The following is a 21,788-nucleotide window of genomic DNA, read 5'->3' as shown; positions in this document are numbered from 1 at the left end:
TAAAAAATCATATAAGGTGTCAAATTACTCAAAATTGAACCCTTCATTTACGAAAAATAAAAGCCCCTAGATCACATCATTAATTTAGGGTTAATATAATTTTTAATGAAAATTAACCTTTAATTAATTTACTTAATTAAAATATTTAAAAATTCAAAAATATCTTTGAACACTTTTTTTTATTTCTTTGAATTACCCCCTTAGTTCATTTATGTTCTTTAAGTATGATTTCAAGGAGTTTGGGATTGATTGAATAAAAATCCCCAAATCCTTTATAATTAAATAATTTAAAAAATTCATTAAATATTCAAACATTGGAAATGCATAATTAATTCCAGAAAATTCTAAATTGAAAAAATTAAAAAAAAAATCAAATCCAATTAAAATCTACCACTTTTTAAAATTATCAAACCACCAAAATACAGTCAAAGTAAAAAAGTCAACTTTCCAATTAATTGTAGTTATTATTTAGGTCAAAACTTAAAAAAGCCATAACATAATGAAGAAAATTCAAAATTTAACAAACTAAGAGGTAATTACTTATCTGAAGGTCTTTTATTTAGAAAAAAATACATGAACTCTATAATTTATCTTAATTTAAAAGACAACTTTTAACCGCTTAATTAATATATTAAAATAATTAAAAATAATTCATATAATTCCAAAAATCAATAATTCACCCAAAATTCCAAAAAATCCTAACTTAATTATTAAAACTAGTTATTATTCAATTAATTTAAAATTTATCAACCCTTAATCCTCAACCAATTAAATTAACTCAATTAATATCGATTACTGCTAGGTAACTCGAACCAACGATGCTATTAGCTTAGCCCGAAGTAAGGTAAAATAAATTTTATGGCCCTGGTGAGCAACAATGTTAGTGACTAATCAACATTTAAAATAAATTTAGAAATAAACTTTAATGCTTTAATATTTAAACTTGAACTAAAATTTTCTTTTAACCTTTAACAAACCCGAACACTAAATAACTTCAACAATCTACCTAGTTTAAGATATACCCTAACTGCACAACTATCTACACACACTTTAGATGGTTTGTTAGGACTACCAACTCTAGTTTTTGGCTAGGCCAGTGTTTACTTATGTACTATTGTGTGCCGGATTTTCTGTTATTTTTACTAAATGTCATTTGTAAAATTGAATGATTGATGTGCTTATTTATTTTTGTAATTTGTAAATTGATGTGATGGAGTTACCCTTAGATTAGGAATGATATGATTATTCACTGAGTTTTTTGTAGATTACCACACTTTCACACTCATACATAGTTAAAATGAAGGGGGGAAAAATTAAAGCTTTAAATTGACAAATTTTTTATAGGGGTGATTTTCAATATCCAAAGAGAAAAGAAAAAATCCCGTTAGGGGATAGTTTCTTTTCATTTGGATATTCATACCTATAGAATTCACGGAGCTCGTAGGAAGATGAGGAAGTGAAGATTTGAAGTATATCTCATTCAAAGCTAGTAAGGGAAATGTAAATATTTTTTAGGTTCTGAGACAGTTCTACTCCTTAAGACATCAACTTTTGTGATATAATTTCAAATTTTCAATAAAATGATCAGCTTGAATTGAAAATTTTCTCCAAATTAAAATTTAAAGCCCAACACATAGGATATGTCGCGATATTTGTAGAGTCATTCAAAATCTCAAAACATCCCCTATTCTTCCTCTTTTAAACTCTCGGAATAACTGTTCAAACAAACCAAGTTGATGTTTTAAACTCACTTCCATTGACATCATGGTTTAATAATATTTAAACATAGCTTCCATCGTTATTTTAATCGAGAGTATTCATAGGGAATTCAACCTCCATATGATGTAATTACGTACAAGGTCTTGAGCTCATAGGAAATTTAGAACCCAAATATATTTTTTTAAAAAATTAATTTTCAAAATTCAAATAATCTTCTTTAGGAAAATCAAAATCAACGATGATCAGTATCGTCATATTCGAATAATTGATACCAAAAGATATTTTCTATCTTTGGGGAGATATATCATCTGTTGATATAACTCAGAATATAAAATTAATGATAATTCATCAAGTTTATCATAGCTAGATATTTGATCAAACTTCACTTTGACCATTTGGGGTTATATATAGTTATTTCATAAATTTAGCTACGATATTCAGGATGAAATTTGTAATTCTAGATTTTAAGCCATCAGGAGATCCCATACCACCTTTTCAAGTGGTATATCGATTCCAATGGATGTTTGATTTTAAAATTAAAATTCAAAACTTAATATCAAACTTTTCCCAAAAAAATTAACCTTTTCAAAACCTCTTTTTCAAAATCAACACCAACCTAAACCAATAGCCTGATGGAGTATCTATGGTGTGATTTTGAAAGTAAGAGAAACCATTTAGATGAAATAGTATTAGGATTTGAGATTTCCCCATAGGAAAGTTTTCATATGATAGTTGCATTGGTACTATTAATTTAATGTTGGAGATGATGAACTTTAAGGATGAGGGGATGTGTGATGTCTCTAAGGGAGTTTTGGTGACAACTTCACCTATTTGAGGCATTGAGGAGTTGGATATTTGATAATGGCTGAGTCTAAGTTAGACTAGGTCTCATATACCGTAAAGAAGATTTGTTCTCTACTTAAAGATAGAAGCAGAGAATGTAGATGACAGTTTAAAACAAAATAGAGTAAATAAAGATGAATAAAGTAAAGCTTGTACATCCAATACTGTAGAAAGTTATAACATATATAATTAAAATGTCAGTTTAACTTTACACATGTAAGGTTAGGATATATTAGGTTTATTATAATCTGATGGCTATGATTTATCAGATAAATTTGTTGCTCCTCTTGAGTAAGGTAAGTGGCTATCGCTATTTTTGATACTAGCAGTGGCAACCATTGTTACTAGTATATATATGAAAAGGTTAGAGTATCTCTAGTGGAAAATAAGATTATAATATCCTTAAATGGTTTGTCCACACAAAATATTGGCTTTTCGATGATGTAGTTGGAAGATTAGATGTATTAGATCTAGCATATGTTAATAAAGATAGATGTTGACAATATAAGACTTGCCGTTATAAATTAAGTGTTAGAAATGACATTTATTTTTATTTTAATGATAACTTGACTCTAATAGGGAATAATAGTAAAAAACGTTTCATGTAGCCAACCCTATGTAGTGGGATAAATTAATTTTCTTCTTTGGTGTGTTTTAGTCGTCAGCTATCTCTATTGTGCTTCAAGTCCATATGCATTGTGAAGCCTAAATGAATGAGATAAAGAAGAGAATTATGCAGATGAAAGGTTTGACTTTTAACTCCTTTATTTTAATCTTTTTTTCTTTCGAGAACTTGTAATGTATCTCACAATCTTTAAATTTACTCCAGGGGCCTTTTATTTTTGTTTTGAGATTTATTGGAGATTCTAATGCAGATTGTTATTCATAACATTATTAGAAAGAGAATCTTGAACTATGCTTAGTTGAAAAATAATTTTCTTTCATTCAACACTTCTTAGTGCTTCGGAACCCAACAAAGTTTAGATCTTGGATATTCCAATTGATAAGAGCAGTTCATCTCTACTCCATATGAAGACTAGCTAACAGCCTTCGACATTTGCTCTGTTGCTGGCCAGACTTTACCCCACCTTCTTATATGGCTTTGTTATTTCTATTTCTTTATCTAACTATGAGGGCATAATAGTCATTACATGTACAACAACTCCAAATCACAAACCATCTTCGCCATAGTATTTTGTTTGTAATATTTTACTTGCATGATTTTTTTTTTTTTTTTGTAATTTTTGGGCACCAATGAAAATCCTTAAGAATTTATTATCTATCGCTACAAGTGATGATTTCCAGACCTTCTGGTGTTCTTTGTGAAAACTGATTTCACCGATATTTTCTAAATAAAATGATTTGTTTTATGGATATTTTTCTATAATTTTTAAAGTCCAAAATAATTTATTTAAATTTTATACTAAAAAAATTAATTAAATTTATTATATAATATAAAATTATTATTTTGATAAAAATATCTAATATCACTAATTAAAAAGCTTTTAAATCTTTTTTTTTCCCAATTATGCTTTCGACAAATAGAGAAATATTTTAAGGAAAAAAGGGAAAGTGAAGAGAGAGAAGAAAGAAACCTATATTTTAAGACTGCGATGCAATTTTTGTCTACTTAGAAATTTATTTTGATGTCTAAAAATAGTGATTTAGTTTAACAAAAACTTCAGATTATTTTTTTATGCAGTATTTGATAATTTGGTCAAATTGTGAAAATGTGTTTTTTGTTGTCTACCATTATGTCATTTTGACTTTTTTTGAATTATGCTTAATTATGCTTTATTTGCTACAATGAATTAAAAATGAATATGGATGTGTTTGAGATTACTATTATAGTATTCTTATTGTATGAATTTATTAGTACTATATGGATTTATTGTTATTGTATTACTCTACTACTTCTGCCACTAGATTATTATTGTTAATGATCTGGATAATGATGCTATTTGATTATATTGATTCAATGTACTTATACTAGGCATGTAATATAATGAGCACGTGATATAGGAGGCCTAGATAGCATGTGTATATTCTTGTATGATTTTACTATATTGATTCAATTCTAATAGTCTCTGTTGATGTTTTTATTTGATGCTTTATTTGATTTCTATACTAATTGGTATTACATATATGATGATTGCTTTATAGATTTGATACTCATATTGGTTTATTGCTTTACTATCTTTTGTACTATAACATTTTACTTTGTATAGATGCAACAACTATTGCATGTGAATTTTACTATTTCTGCCTAATTAAATGATCATATCAATACTACTACTATAATTTGATCCCTAACATGCATATTAATCTTTTACTGTGCTTTAAACTTGATTGTATGTTTTGGTGATCTACTAGGCTTTCTAAGCTCATTATATGTGATTAAAGGATTTCGGGTCAGGGTAGTTGAGCAAGAGTGTGAGGCTGATCAGGATTCTTTAGGTTCTGGAATATAGACATGTTTGCCCTCCAAAATATATGCTTTTTGTTATCATTCAACTCACGCTAGTTTCCAATTTTTGTCTTGGACATTGGTGGATCAAAATCTATCTGTAGCCCTATTCTCCAACATCTAGCCTTTCTAACAATTTTAAAAAATATAATAATAATATTAAAAATCTTACCTAACATTTTCAACCTTGACACATATGCATTAATTTGGACCACATTAGAACACATATTCTATTTGATAAATTACAGTAGGGTTATTCAACTCAAGAGCGAGTTACATTCCCTCGCTATGCAAATAAATCCATGATTGATTATCTTATCACATTTACAAGTCAGGTTGAAAACATTTCTACAGCTGGAGGTTCGGTATATATAAAAGATATTATCCTTTAAATCTTGGATTGTCTTCCCCCAACTTATCATTCAATCAAAATGACCATTAGGAGCAAGCATACCCTCTTAACCAAGCTACTTATGCTATCATGGATCTTACCCTGACTACCTTTTCTTATATGATAAACTCCCTGTTTGCTCTCATTTTAAATCGAGATCGTGCTCACATATGATTCTCGTATCCTCATAGTTATAGTAGATTCAACTCTTCCAACACTGCTATTCATCTTCGCCATCCTCATTTTCCTGTCAATATTCAAATGTGTAGAAATGCAAACATTTTGCTCTTACTTGTTGGCATCGAGGAAAATTTCAGTATGTTCCACCTTCCAGCTCCTCAAATGTGGCCTTACTTGTTGATTCAAAAAACACTTCCTATTACTTGGATAGTGGTGCCACTAGTCAACTTACTCTAGATCCTCTTCCTCTTCAATAAGCGACACCGTACTCTAGCAAAGATCAAGTTATAGTTAAAATGGTATTCCTTTTCCCATTCTACATTCCGAAAAAGGTCTACTCCATACCCCCACTTATAACCTCTCTCTAAATCCCTTACTCCACATCACAAATATCACTCGTAAACTCCTATCTATTTCCAAATTAATTAATGACAATAACTACTCCATTATATTTGACCTGGTTTTAATGTTGAGGATCATAAGACCAACCAAATTCTACTCCATGGACCATGCCATAATGGATTGTATCTAGTATCCACCTCCACGCCTTTCCCTACCATTGTCATTTCCATAAATTTCATAGATGCTTTGATGCTTGCTCATACATGCACAGATGATTAGGCCGTCCCACTTTCAACATCCTTGGTTCTTTACCTAAATATTTTCCTATCTTATGTATATGTCCTTCTCATGTTGTTTGTAATTCATGTGGGTTAGCCAAAAGCCATAACCTAGCATTCTCTAGTTTTCAATATGCATCTCAAACTCCTTTAGAATTATTGCATACTGATGTTTGGGGTCCGTCCCCCATTAGTTCTCATGATGGTTTTCATTACAATCTATTATTAATTGATCATTACTACCACTATACTTGGCTCTATCCTCTCAAAAAACATTGTAATGTTGCCCATACCATTATAACATTCAAAAGTTCAATAGAAAAGCATTTAAATCTTCATATTACTGCACTTCAAACTGATGGAGGAGGCAAATTTCTTAACAATGCTTTGCAGTCTTTCCTATCCCAATATGTTATACATAATCAATATACTTATCCTCATACTTCTAAAAAAATGGGATTTCTTAACATAAACACAAGTACCTCCAAGATACCGCTCACACTCCTCTTACTGATGCTCAGTTAACCCCTCATGTTTAGATAGATGCTCTCCTTACAGCGGTCTACCTCATCAATAATCTACTTTCCCCCGACACCTCATTTATGTCACAATATTAACTACTATATAAAACTCCACTCATCTACAGCTTTTGGTTGTCGTTGCTATCCATGGCTTCGACCAAATACTCCCCACAAGCTTTTCTCGTGGTCTGTTCCTTTCATTTTCTTAAGCTACGCTCATAGTAAAAAAGGATACAAATGCCACAATCCTCTTACAGGTAAAATAATTGTCTCTAGACTTATCACATTTTATGAAACAATCTTTCCCTCTATTCTCGTTAATTCCTTACCTCATTCTACCACTCCTACCTCCAAACGAACCTCCCTTCCCTCCCAATATACATCAACCATTCCCAAATTCCATCACTACTACCTTTATACCTACAATGCCACATATTGCAACAAATCAACCATCAAATATTCCAGCTTCTTCTTCATCACCAACTCATCTAATGTTCCAACTCCCTCTTCAATATCACCAACTACTTCATCTTATTTAGCATCTTCCCCTCCAACCATCCCACCTTGGCACCCAATGGTCACTTGTTTACATATTGTTTCTCTAAGAACTCACATTATCTTTGATCTCTATCACACTATTCATACTACTCTAAGAATTGTTATATGGCTATTGTGAAACTTCCACCATGGCAATGTGCAATGTCAACTGAATTTCGAGAGCTTCAAGCTCAAGGAACATGGTCTCTAGTTCTTCCACCCGTTAATCAACAAATTATTGGCTTCAAGATGATTTATAAGCTTAATAGACTAGCTGACAACCCTAATGCTTGAAAAAAAGCTTGTCTTGTAGCTCAAGGTATTAAATAGAAAGATGTTATCGATTATCTTGAAACCTTCAATCTACTGGTAAAATATCCCACCACCAAAATATTTCTCACTGTTTCCATGCATCATAATTAACCCATCCTCCAGTAAGATGTGGTCAATGCTTTTCTTCATGGCAAACTTGCTGAAATGATCTACATGACTTAGCCACAAGGATTTAAGGATCCACAATATCAAAATCATGTTTGCCCCATACTCAAAGCAATTTATGAACTCAAACATGCACCACGTCTATGGTTTGCAACATTATCCTCTTACCTCATCACTCAAGTATTTCAAATCAACTCTGTCGTCTCTTCCTTTCTCTTTCAACACAGAGATAAAATAATTATCTACTTATTAATTTATGTTGATGATATATTTATCACTGTAAATGACCCCTTTTCATTTGGTCTCTCATAAAAAGTCTTCAACTTAAATTCAAATCATGTATTCTTGATCTGCTCTCCCAATCTATTGGAATAGACATTGTCGAGTCTTCACTTGGGTACCATTTATCTTAGCAATCCTATATCCAAGAGATCCTACGCACAACAACCATGTCTGATTGCAAACCTTTATCTACCCCATTACCTTCCAAGCTACCAATTGATCTAGATTTATAGGTTCTATTCGGCCAACTTGCTCTATTCCAATAATTATAGGTCCCTCCAATATCTATCCTCCACCAAACCAGACATTCCTTTTTTTCCGTTAACAAATTATGACAACATATGCAATTATGACAATATATGCACCAACCTTTGCTATGTCTTTCTCAATTTATTATACAAATTCATTGGTACCTTAAAGGAATAATTAATTGATCATGACCTACTACTACCCAAAATAGATCTTCACCTTTTGCATTTTTTGACTTAGATAGGGTAGGTGTCACCTTGGATAAAAAATCTACTCCCAACCATTGCATTTTTCTTTGTATAGCCCTCATCACTTGGTCCATTAAAAGAAGCCCACCATAGCTCGCTCCTGTACTGAAGTAGAACCCTTTCCGCAACTACATCTGATTCAATTTGGGCTTGATACATATGCCAGGATTTCCATTCGGTTAGACACCACTCCTATTTATTGTAACTATCTCAGCTATGTCCATTACTTTCAATCCTACCTTTCATGCACACTCAAAACTCAATGTGATTGATCATCACTTCATTTAGGACTGTATGCAAGTGAAGCACCTTGTAGTTCATCACGTTACAACTATGGATGCAGTTGCTAACAACCAAGTCATTACCTACAAGAAGGCTTCAAAATTTTCGCAACAAGTTATAGTCATTCTGCCCATAAACATGAATGACGTTGATAAGAGTAGTTCATCTCTACTCCATCTGAAGATTAGCTAAAAACCTTTAGCATCTGCTCTGCTGCTCGCAATACTCTGTACCCACATTCTTCTATGGCTCTGCTATTTCTATCACTTTATGTCTCTATCTGGGCACACAAGTCATTACACTTGTTACTTTTTTTTTTGTTCTATTTACATCATGTAGCTAAAGTAATTATATCATGGAAATGAAATGTGAAACTTAACAATCATCTCGATTCATATAGTTCTCTATTCCTCTTCTTGTTAGAGAGGCAGGTATAAACAGTGAAACTCTCAACACTGGTTTCAACACCAATCCTTAATTTCACCCCCTTCTTCTTTTAGCCTCTGTTCATATTCTACATATGTCGATAATATAATACCATTTTAACATTATATATATAAAAGCTAAAATGTTTTTTTTTTTTTTTTGTTTTTTGCAAAAGAAAAAAAATCTCATAGCTTTTCCTCTTTAAGGAAAGTTATGAATTTTGATTCAAACTGTTCTGCTCGATTGGCTTGCAATCAGCACTTGCACTATCTCATCTCTACTAGCTCAGTCGAAGGAATGTCGGATGTTAAGAAACATGATTTCATGCCTGATTGGGATGCTGCTCGGCACAAACAGGTTAGTCTCTCAACCTGCAACGTCCTGTATGTGGACGTAGACATGCTCATGAAAGATTGTGATGAAATAGTTATGAATTCAATTGTGGATGTGATTGATTTGGGAACAACAACAAAAATGTGTTTAAAATCCTTAGATTCAGCTAAGGATAAGGTGCAAGAAGCAGCTAACTGCCCTCCAATTTTTTGTGGGAATGCCCCAATACAATGATTTGGGAAAATTTTAATCATTAAAGACTCAGTTGAAACTTGAGACTATTAACTTAACAATATAAAATGAGAGACTCTCATACTTATTGAGAAACCAAATCCTTTAGACGTTTATTTTTAGGCTTTAATTATGACTACATCTATCAATGAATAAACATAGAGCTTGTAGGTCTCTAAATGATCCAAAACTATATTAAAAAGCTATCGGTTATCCAAGCATAATTTTTGATGTTAAATGTGTTCAATCCAAATTACCCATAATTGAGTATTGAATGAAAGATAATAGTCTATTTGAGTAGTTATGCTGATAGACTAGTTGATGAAGTTCTGTGCTTGAGCCAAACCAAATATATTTGGTCTTTGTACCCATAATTTTATTTTTTAAATGATTTTATTTATTTATGTTCTATGTTTCATAATTATTTATTTTGTTTAATTTGTTGTTACATATTTGATATGATTATATAATTATTACATCAATTATGTTATTTTTAAAAAAAATTAATATTTATTATGTCAACCGGTTTAACTCCGGTCGAACCATGGAACCGTGAACATCTCCTTCTTTCAATTCATTTTATGGTCCTATTTTTACAACTTTAGCATATACAATAAAATTAAAAACATGCCAATATAAAAATATATCGATATCCAAATATAATATTTTTCTCTTAAATGTGATCAATTTTCGCAAAAATTATTTGGATTTTGATACAAAATTATGATGAATTGTTTTAAAGTCTTTTTTGAAAGTAGAACAAAAAACAAATATTCATATCTATTTTTGAACCCTTATAAATGATGTAGATAATACGAAAATGATTGCAAATGTGAATATTCCCTCATCTTTCTACAGTTTCTAGATGTTTTTTTCCTGGTAGTTGTGGTGTCTTCCTTCTAGTAAGAAATTGACGTAATCATTTAGACCTAATCGTCATTTTCTATTAAATTTTGTATTAAAAAACTTAAGGCTTCCCATGAATCTACCCCAACTAATTATTTTGGACTTTTAGGCACATCTTGTCTTATCATAATTTTGGACTAATTCATAAAATAATATTAGTTTTTATAAATCGCCAAAATAATCTATCCAATCAAATATGGAATTTCATGCAAGAAATAGAAGCAGAGATTTATGACTTAATTATTTATTTTATTGAAAATTATTATTTTTAATCAAAAACTTGTAGAATAAGATACATCTGAGCTATTAAGTCATCAAATGCATGAGAAGGAAGTAAAATGGTTAAGATTGAGTCTTTGTTACGCTCAATTTTCTCAAACTTTTTTTTTATTTTTTTATTTTTTTTGAATTGGACCCACAAAAATATAATTAAAAGTATGTTAAAACATTCTTCTTCAGTAAATTTTATTTGAGAAGTTATAATAAAGATTACATTATATAGTCTTAACAGAGCATCAAGAGAAATATTAGCCAACACCGCATATATAGGTGTTGTAATTAAGCTGAAAAGAAGTTTGGTGTTACACATTTTCATGTCTAGGGATATCGATTTAATTGAGGTTAGGTTAAATAAGCCTAATAAAAATTTTGACTGAAAAACTATATATATTAGCTACTATGTTATTGCGTACTAAAAAAGTCAAGATCATCAAGTTTCGTAATTCCTTAAGAATGTCTTTTTACAAGGTGGGCAATGCTGAGTTAGAAAATGATAAAATACATAACTATAGTCATGAAGCCAGTCCAAATGGACTCTAAGGTCAACGCCCGATTTATCCTTCACATTATAATGTAAGCTTTTAGGATCCATATAAGTCACTGGAACATCCACAAAATCATTAAGCACAACACGTTCATTACGAATGGGACTAGATTTACCCGAAACAGCCACCCGACACACTTCCTCATCCAAATTATCTACGGCAGGCGACTGAACCTGGACAACCAAGTCCCCATAATTTAAAGACTGGCCGGCCAAAACAGCCGGGGCCGAAACAACAGACAACAAAGGAACCTCCCTAGGAGGGCCCTCAATGCTATGACAACCACGTTTGGAAATCAAATTCAAACCAGTAGGAGTAAAAGGTTGAGCGTCGGGAGATAGACTAGCAACCGACTCAAAACCATTAGCATTAGCATTTCCAACCACCTCAGTTTCCACAGCCATTTCCACATTTCCTAAACCGGACAAAATAGGGGAAACAGACACAGGCCTCACCACCAATACCACCTAAACTAACAATGGCATTATTCACAGCCAAATTGGCACTATCCGAACTCAACACCACTGGGACAACAGGAGGTACAGCAGCAGGTAAGTTACTTTCCAAAGAAACAGGAGTTACCTCAGTCACAGACGGCACAACCACACGAGGCTGAAGAGAAGGGCACTCAAGCTTAGAGTGACCCAGAGACTTGCAATGTGAACAATAAGAGGGAAAGGGATCCATAATAACTGATTGTATATAGCCTAAGCTCTCGGAACCCTACCAAGTTTTGTCAGGATACACCTTGGTAACATCCAATTCCACCAACACCCGAGCTATCGAAGGACGCCGACCAAAGGAGGAAGCATGATCAATTTTTAATGGTTTACCAAACATGGAGCCAAGACCAAATAGAATTCTCGGAGCAAAGAGATGTGGCCGAAGGTTAGGAAAAGAAGCCCATATAGGAATAGAAGGGGATTCAACATCTATGTCAAATGTATGAGTCCATTTGAAAATCTTCATAAAACAGTTATTCACGAAATAAGAGCGATGGGCAAACACATGACAGTAATCCATGTCATTTTCCAACTTAATCAGAATATGCTTAGAGTTAAGAACAGTGGCAGAGAAAACACCATTAAGCTTGAGATTAAAAAAAAATCGAAAAGCTTCCAAAGACGGACGATGAGTCGGAAATTTACCGACTAGAGCAAACTCAAAAGAGGAGGCAAGGGCCAGCACTTCCTCATCTGAAATCCACAGTGAAGGAAGGGCCCGAAAGGACGAAACCTTTAGATCAGGGAAAGATGAGTTCGAAGCAGATGAACCCGTTAGGGCATCACGAAAAGACCGAGAAGCAGACGAACCAGATAAAAAACCCGGATCCAAAAGCCTTTTACCCTCCATAACTAACAAAAGCACCGAGCAAAAAATGAAGAAGAAGAAGAAATCTTCCCTGGAACGATCGGAGAGCCTCGCTGCGAATGAAGAGACGCCGCTAAACTCGTAACCCTAGCAGAGCGAAAAAACATAGCGAAGGGAACTCTTACTGGCCAAACGTGTCAAACTTATATACATGTGCATGTCTCTCATATGTGCTCAATAAGTAACATTCATTTAAATGATTGATCATATTTAAATAAAATTAAAAGAATAACCAATGCATTTTTTTATTTAGGAAATAGATGAGATTATCTTGAGCCAATTTTTGTTCAATAGTTGAAATATTTCTTGAATCTCAAAATTCTATCATAAATATGCGTGACAAAACATTCAGGATAATAATTAAAATGGTTTGAAATAAATTTTTAATGCTAAAAATATTATGGTGCATAATCTCTAGTTCATTTTATTAAATGACTGGATTATTTTTGAATATTTGTTTATCATATGACGTTCTCAAGCAAACTTTTTATGTTTCTATTAATTAATGAATCAAATATCAAATTAAACTAATTTGCATTAAATAAGATCTCTTATTCATATTTTATAATTAATAAACTTTCTCTCTTGTATAGCTTTATATATAGCTATTGGTATAGTCTCATTTGCGTATTTTGTTTTCTCCTATTAAGTGCAGTTGAGACAAAAAAGTGGGATGTATGAACCAAGATTTAGGAGAAGCATCGAATCAAGCGAGAGAAGGTAGGTGAATGCGCAAGATTGAGATCTTCTACCTCATTTTTCTTTGGATTTCTTTTGAAATCAAGAGGGAAGAGCATATATTTGATCTTGGAGGTGAGAGCTAAGGTTCTTGACACTCTTACTATAGCTATGAGGTCTCTCACATGTGACGTCAATGATAAAATTGAAGCTAGGGCATCAATTGCATTGACCATTTGTAAGAAATTGGTAGGTAGAAGATCCTAGTTTGCTAGAAAATGTACTAGTTTTGCTAAAAATAAGCAAAAAATAGTACATTTTTCAGTTTACCAAGTAACAATATATTAAAATATTAAAAAGTTTGAAACTCATGAAGCTTACAAAAAATAAGATCTCTTATTCATATTTTATAATTAATAAACTTTCTCTCTTGTATAGCTTTATATATAGCTATTGGTATAGTCTCATTTGCGTATTTTGTTTTCTCCTATTAAGTGCAGTTGAGACAAAAAAGATGGGATGTATGAACCAAGATTTAGGAGAAGCATCGAATCAAGCGAGAGAAGGTAGGTGAATGCGCAAGATTGAGATCTTCTACCTCATTTTTCTTTGGATTTCTTTTGAAATCAAGAGGGAAGAGCATATATTTGATCTTGGAGGTGAGAGCTAAGGTTCTTGACACTCTTATTATAGTTTTGAGGTTTCTCACATGTGACATCAATGATAAAATTGAAGCTAGGGCATCAATTGCATTGACCTTTCTAAGAAATTGGTCGAAAAAAAGATCCTAGTTTGCTAAAAATGTACTAGTTTTGCTAAAAATAGTACATTTTTCAGTTTACCAAGTAACAACATATTAAAATATTAAAAAGCTTGAAACTCATGCAGCTTACAAAAAATTACACAAGTAATTTTTAATGGATACAAAGTAGTCCCTAATTTATGCTATAAATTTATGATTTTAATAAAAAATACTAAAATTCTAGTATTATTAAAATTGAGAAAAGCATAATATAATATACTTCGATCCAGACAACTTCTCAAATAAGGCCAATAGTAGAAAATGGTCAAAATTGCCCAATACTAGCTATTTGTTTAAAATTTCGATCCCCTTCTCTCTAAATGATAACTTAAGGGGGATTTTTATTATAACCAAAATAGAAATGAAGTGGAAATTAATATTTTTATAAAAATTTGACCTAATGTCGTGCTGAACCAAACAAAGATGCCATGCGTCAACACTATATCTATTGAAATGGATTAGTATGAGAGCTGAGCACCGCAACGCCCCCAAACTCCGGGCCAAAACTCTCTCATGTGAAATTTTCAGACATCATGTTACATGCATACAAACCCTTTTGACATGCTTCATAATACTAAAACTCTAGCATTATTAAAATTGAGATAAGAATAATATAATATACCTCGATCATAACAATTTCTCGAATAAGACCAATAATAAAAAATGATCAAAATCACCCTCTGTTTAAATTTTCCCCTTATCTCTAAATGATAACTTAAGGGGGATTTTTATTTTAACCAAAATAGAAATAAAGTGGGAATTAATTATATTTTTATAAAAATTTGACCTAATGTCGTGCTGCTCCAAACAAAGATGTCATGCGTCTGCACTATATCTATTGAAATAGACTAGTATGAGAGCTGAGCACCGAAACACCCCCAAACTCGGGGCCAAAACTCTCCCAAGTGAAACTTTCAGACATCATGTTTCATGCATACAAACCCTTTTGACATGCTTCATAATACTAAAATTCTAGCATTATTAAAATTGAGATAAACATAATATAATATACCTCAATCCGGACAACTTCTCGAATAAGGCCAATAGTAGAAAATGATTAAAGTCACCCAATACTACCTCTCTGTTTAATTTTTTTCCTTCTCTCTAAATGATAACTTAAAGGGAGATTTTTATTTTAACCAAAATAGAAATGAAGTGGAAATTAGTATTTTTATAAAAATTTGACCTAATTTCATGCTGCTCCAAACAAAGATGCCCTGCGTTAGCACCATATCTATTGAAATGGACTAGTATGAGAGCTGAGCACCGCAACACCCCCAAACTCGGGCAATGTAAGTCAGGAGGACCGCAGTCGGCTGGCGATGGAGGTCGGAAGGACTGTAGCCGGCGGGCAACATAAGTCAGGAGAACCGTAGTCGGATGGCGAAGGAGGTCGGAAGGACTGTCCCTGGTAGAAGTCCATCAATGGAGTGAAATCCAACATCAGATAGATGTCTGATGAAAGTCTAACAATAGGTCAAAGTCTAGTGTCGCGTAGAAATTTGGCAATGAGTGAAGGTCCATCATCGGGTAGAAGTCCGACGTTAGTCGACGCCCGGGTAGAACTCTGACGTTATATAGTATTTGGGCAGAACTCCAGAGTCACTTGGAGATCGAACAAAACCCCGGCGTCACTTGGAGGTCAGGCGGAATTCGGCGTCACTTAGAGGTCAGGCGGAATTCCGGCGTCACTTGGAGGTCGGGCGGAATTTTGGCGTCACTTCGAGGTTGTGCGCAATTCCGACGTCACTTGGAGTTCGGGTGAAACTCCAGTGTCACTTGAATGTCAGGCAGGATTTTGGCATTGCTTGAACGTGAAGCAGAATTATGGCGTCGGGCAGAATTCCGGCGGCGGTGGTCGAGGAGGAGTTTCTTCCCTCCTATCCTTCTCTTCTTCTTGCTTGGGCCTTGGCTTGAGGGTTCCCCTCATGAGAAATGAGGGGTCTATTTATAGATTTCTGCAGTGTCATGGCCCGTAAATAGGTGAGAGATCAGGGGCGAATCAGGAGTGGTTCGAATGGACGACCGATATTGAATCCCTTGATCATAGAATGTTCGTCAGATATTTTGAAGGCCTTAGTAGTGTCAGAATTTGGCGATCTTTGACTCGTTGGATTTTTCTCGTCGAGCCGCTCGATTCGATTATAAGCACGTTATGTTTAGAAACTGTTTGGTAACTCAAATTTTAGTTCGAACCTTCTAACAACGCTTTGGGTCCTATATTTGGACCCATTTGTGCTCGAATTAAGTCGAATTTGGAACAGTTTTTTATTATTATTTTTTAAGGTAAATTTTAAAAAGAAATAAGAAAATTATTCCAAATAAAACTTTATAATTATTTTGCTTGGAACAGTTTTTTATTATTATTTTTTAAGGTAAATTTTTAGTATAAATAAATTTATGTGTAATTTTTGGCTTTTTTCCAAAAAAAAAAACTTTTGGCTTTAATAGTTGGGAATCTGATAGTTGTTTGGCTATAAACAGGCCGGTTGACGATAGATGGGCTATGCTCCTTATGGATGAAGTTTGTAATTGCCGGCCCCACATTGATGAGGTGATATGACTACATAATTTTACTAATTATGACATAATTTTTCTTATTTCTTTAATTATGACATAATTTTGCTAAATTGAAAGTTCTTAATAATTCAATATTTTGTCTTTACTTGTGAATACATCCTCATAATTTAGTAAAATTATGTCATAATTAAAGACATTTTTCTTATTTCCTCATAATTAAAGACATTTTTCTTACTTCTAATATTTTTCTTATTTCCTCATAATTAAGAACTTCCAATTTAGTAAAATTATGTCTTTAATTATGATGGATGTATTCCCAAGTAAAGACAAAATATTGAATTATTAAGAACTTCCAATTTAGTAAAATTATGTCATAATTAAAGACATTTTTCTTATTTCTTGGGAATAAGAAATCATAATATGAGGATGTATGATTTCTATGATGGAACTCCCACTTAGGCTGGAACTCCCATTTAAATTCTAAATTCAATTTTAAACATTTACTAATCTCAACAAAATTACAAGAAATTTATTTTAGATATTAATTTTAGTAGTCATATCACCTTATCAATGTGGTGTCAACCGGCATGTTTATAGCCAAACAACTATCAGATTCCCTACTATTAAAGCCAAAAGTTTTTTTTTTTGGGAAAAAAAAGCCAAAAATTACACATAAATTTATTAATACAAAAATTTAATTCTCTACTAAAAATTTACTTTAAAAAATAATAAAAAAAGCTGTTCCAAGCAAAATAATTTTAAAGTTTTATTTGAGATAATTTCCTTATTTCTTTCTAAAGCAATTTTTAATTAAAAAAATTGATCTAAAAATGTTTGTATTAAAAACTGCTTAAATCTCAAATTATAGAAAATAGCTTTATGATATATTGTAGCTATGTGTTGTGGTTTTCTCTCCAACTCTTTTTGGTTTGGCTACAAGTAGGATATGTTAAGTTTATGTATATCCGGATTTAGTAAAGCTTGAGTGTTTCAAATTTGATTTTTTGTTTGCATATTTGTTTCAAGATTAAAATTTGTGTGAAGACAAATCTTTGAACTTGTTAAATCCTGTAGATGGAGGGATAATAAATCCTAGATTTAACTTAGAATGGGTATGAATCAGGATTTATCAATATAGTAGAATTTGAAGTCTCAGAAATTTTGTTTTACAGTATTTAAGAAAAATCTAGCTTAAATCTTCTGTTGGACGTTTCCAATGCATTTTTACACTGTGATTTGGATGAAGTTGTATATATGCATCAGCCCCCGGGGTTTAAAGATCCTCAGCATCTAGATTATGTTTGTCGTTTACAAAAAGCTATTTATGACTTATGAAAGCTATTTATGAGCTTAAACAATCCCCACATCAATGGTTTGCCAAACTTACTACACATTTGCAAGCTTGGGGTTTTCGGCATAGTGATGCAGATCCTTCCTTTCTTGTCTACAATTATAACTCTCGTCTCATATATTTTTTAGTGTGCGTGGACGACATTTTGGTTACAGCCAATAATCCAGCAATTCTAGTTGATTTGCTGTTTAATCTTCATTAACATTTAAAAATTCGCAACCTTGGCAATCTCAGTTACTTCCTCGGCATCCAAGCGGTTACAAATGATACAGGTTATCATCTTTCTCAATCAAAATATGCTTTAGATCTTCTACACCGAGCAGGTATGCCCAATTGCAATTTAGTTGGCATACCTCTACCCTTGAAACAATCATCGGATGCAACTGCATTACAGTGATTTGAAAATCTTGAATTATTTCGACAACTTGTTGGTGCTTTACAATATTTAATAATAACCTATCCAGACATTGCTTATGCAGTTAATCTGTTGTTCCAATCTATGCATACTCTGTTACAACATCACTTTTAGGCACTAAAGCATCTACTTCGGTATGGTAAAGGAATTGCAAATTTTGGTGTAAAAGATGGTTCCAGTTCTTTATCTATGCGTGCCTATGCTGATTCTGACTGGGCGAGTGACCCATTCGACAGAAAATCTACCACGGGGTATTGCTTGTTTCTTGGTGATAATCTTATTTCCTGGTGTGTGAAGAAGCAACCTATAGTTGCTCGCTCGTCCACGGAAGCGGAATACCGAGCATTAGCTACAACAGAGACAAATATTTTTTGGATCAGACGTCTGTTAGTTGAATTTTAATTCCCTATTACAGCACCTACATCTCTATATTGTGATAATGTCTCAGCAATAGCACTTGCCCATAATCCCGTGTTTCATGCCCGAACTAAGCACATAGAGGTGGACTATCATATCATATGGGATTGCATCAAATCTGCTTCAGTTAATGTGCATCACATTAGTTCCCAGGATCAAATAGCTGATATCTTAACTAAGGTTCTTCCTCGTATTCGGTTCACCAATCTTTGCAACAAGCTTATGGTTTCTCCGGCACCATCAGCTTGAGGGAGGCTGTTAACATACTCTGGCAATAATCATACCAGAGAACGTTTCTACTGCTACTGTAGTAGGCGCACATGGTCCACCAGTGCATCGCAGGAGCGGGCTCTCCACGACTACCTGCAGGCGCCTATTTACCCTTTCGGTTATAGCAACATCAATATATATACTTGTACTATTCATTCAAGAAACTATGAGAAATGATAGAAGCTCAAAAACCATTCTCTGCATTCTCTGTCTCTCATTTTCTAATACCGTTCTTCCTTGTAGAGATTATTGTTCTTCCTTGTAGGTTTAACAATAGCCACTAGTTTCCATGTTTCTTCACATGTAAATTTTGTTGCTGCTGTGAGTACTATTGCAAACATATAAGCTTTTGTTTGATACATTTTTCAACTACCAACCCCAAATTTATTTGATTTTTTATTATTTTTTCATTATTATTTTTTAAATTACAATGAAAAATTATTATTTGCAGCAAACTTTATAGTGCATCTGTCACATTCAAGAACTTCGTTTGGAATAGTTTATTTATTATTTTTAAAAGTAGTTTTCTATTGGTTCAACAAAATTTTGAACTCCGGTAGCGCTTCTGGTTGAAATTGTTAATTTCTAGTCGTAACTATAATCCTTCGTATGCAAATCTGGGTCATAAGCAAACGTTTCGAATATTAATTTTTTAGGAAATAAAACACAGCACAATCAGAAGTCCTTGGAAAGGATCTGTCGAGGTACGGGAGACTCACCCTTCGCCTTCTTCCCGATATCAGAGAACAACCCCAGACCCTTCATGATTGCAGAAGTGGGAGAGATGGAGAGAGAGCTGGGGTCAAGGAATAGTTGCAAGGAAAATGGAGAGCAAGTTTAGGGGGGTGGATCATTGATAGTAGCCAAATGATCATTATCGACCAACTGTAGTTGGAGGATCATTTGTCTGGTGACCATAGTAAAAGGACTATTATTAGGTGATCATAGACATAGGAGATAGTCGAATGATAGATGATCATGGACCATAGTAAATGTTGAAATTTTTGTACTAAAAAACAATTTAAAAAAGGAGTACGAAAGCTATCCCAAATGAAACCTAATTTGTCCTTTGTACATGTAAGATTTGAAAAACGATAATTAATTTTAATTCATTTTTCTATTTTATAAATATTACATTTAAAAAAATAAATTAAAATACAACCAGCCCTAATTTAAAATTTGTCCGACTACTCTTTATAGTTGGGGCGAGCAGCAAGCATTCCTTGCAACTTGATTCTGTTGGTGAAATTTTCAAAATTCTTTGTTGATTTCTATCTTAGGCAATATAAATTGAACTCAGCCCACAAAAATGGCCCAATGTATCTGCTACTCGTCCCACAAAATGGCCCATTTTAGGCCTGTTAATTGACATAATTAACAGGCATAGGGAGGACACGTTCAAGACAAATCAACGTATGCAATGGGCCAACTTCAACAAGTTCACCCATTAACAGGCCTAAAATGGTCCATTTTGTGAGACTAGTAGTAGATACATTGGGCCATTTTTGTGGGCTGAGTTCAATTTATATTGCCTAAGATAGAAATCAACAAAGAATTTTGAAAATTTCACCAACAGAATCAAGTTGCAAGGAATGCTTGCTGCTCGCCCCAACTATAAAGAGTAGTCGGACAAATTTTAAATTAGGGCTGGTTGTATTTTAATTTATTTTTTTAAATGTAATATTTATAAAATAGAAAAATGAATTAAAATTAATTATCGTTTTTCAAATCTTACATGTACAAAGGACAAATTAGGTTTCATTTGGGATAGCTTTCGTACTCCTTTTTTAAATTGTTTTTTAGTACAAAAATTTCAACATTTACTATGGTCCATGATCATCTATCATTCGACTATCTCCTATGTCTATGATCACCTAATAATAGTCCTTTTACTATGGTCACCAGACAAATGATCCTCCAACTACAGTTGGTCGATAATGATCATTTGGCTACTGTCAACGATCCACCCCCCTAAATTTGCTCTCCATTTTTCTTTCATCTGTTCCCCGACCCCAGCTCTCAAAAATTCTGAGTCCGAGTCAACTCATTTGGAAAATAAGTCGGGTTCAGAATTCATATTAGGACCGGATTGTAATTTTGGGTTGAATCCGGGTCAACCTAAAAGCAACTTGTAAATTAATGATCCATCACGGTTGTCCATCGCGCTCAATTGCTTGTTGCTCACGCTTGCCACTCAATCGCCACGCTTGGTTTCCCATCACACTCAATCGGGTCAGCATGTTGGATTGTTGGTTAGGGCCATGTTAGATTCAGTTCCAAGGTTATGCATGTTACCCTAATCGGGTTAGGTGAGATGAAAGCGAGACAATTCTAGGTGGACTTGAACTCAACCCGAAAATTCAATTTGACACCGCTATTTAGCACCCACATGTAAAAATATAGTCACATTTTAGGTGAATCCTGCAGAAGACGAGCTAAGAGTGTATGTATGATTTATTTGGATTCA

This window comes from Dendrobium catenatum, unplaced genomic scaffold (genome assembly GCF_001605985.2).
Source record: "Dendrobium catenatum unplaced genomic scaffold, ASM160598v2 fragScaff_scaffold_629, whole genome shotgun sequence".
Lineage (NCBI taxonomy): Eukaryota > Viridiplantae > Streptophyta > Magnoliopsida > Asparagales > Orchidaceae > Dendrobium > Dendrobium catenatum.
Note: the sequence above shows the minus strand (reverse complement) of the source record.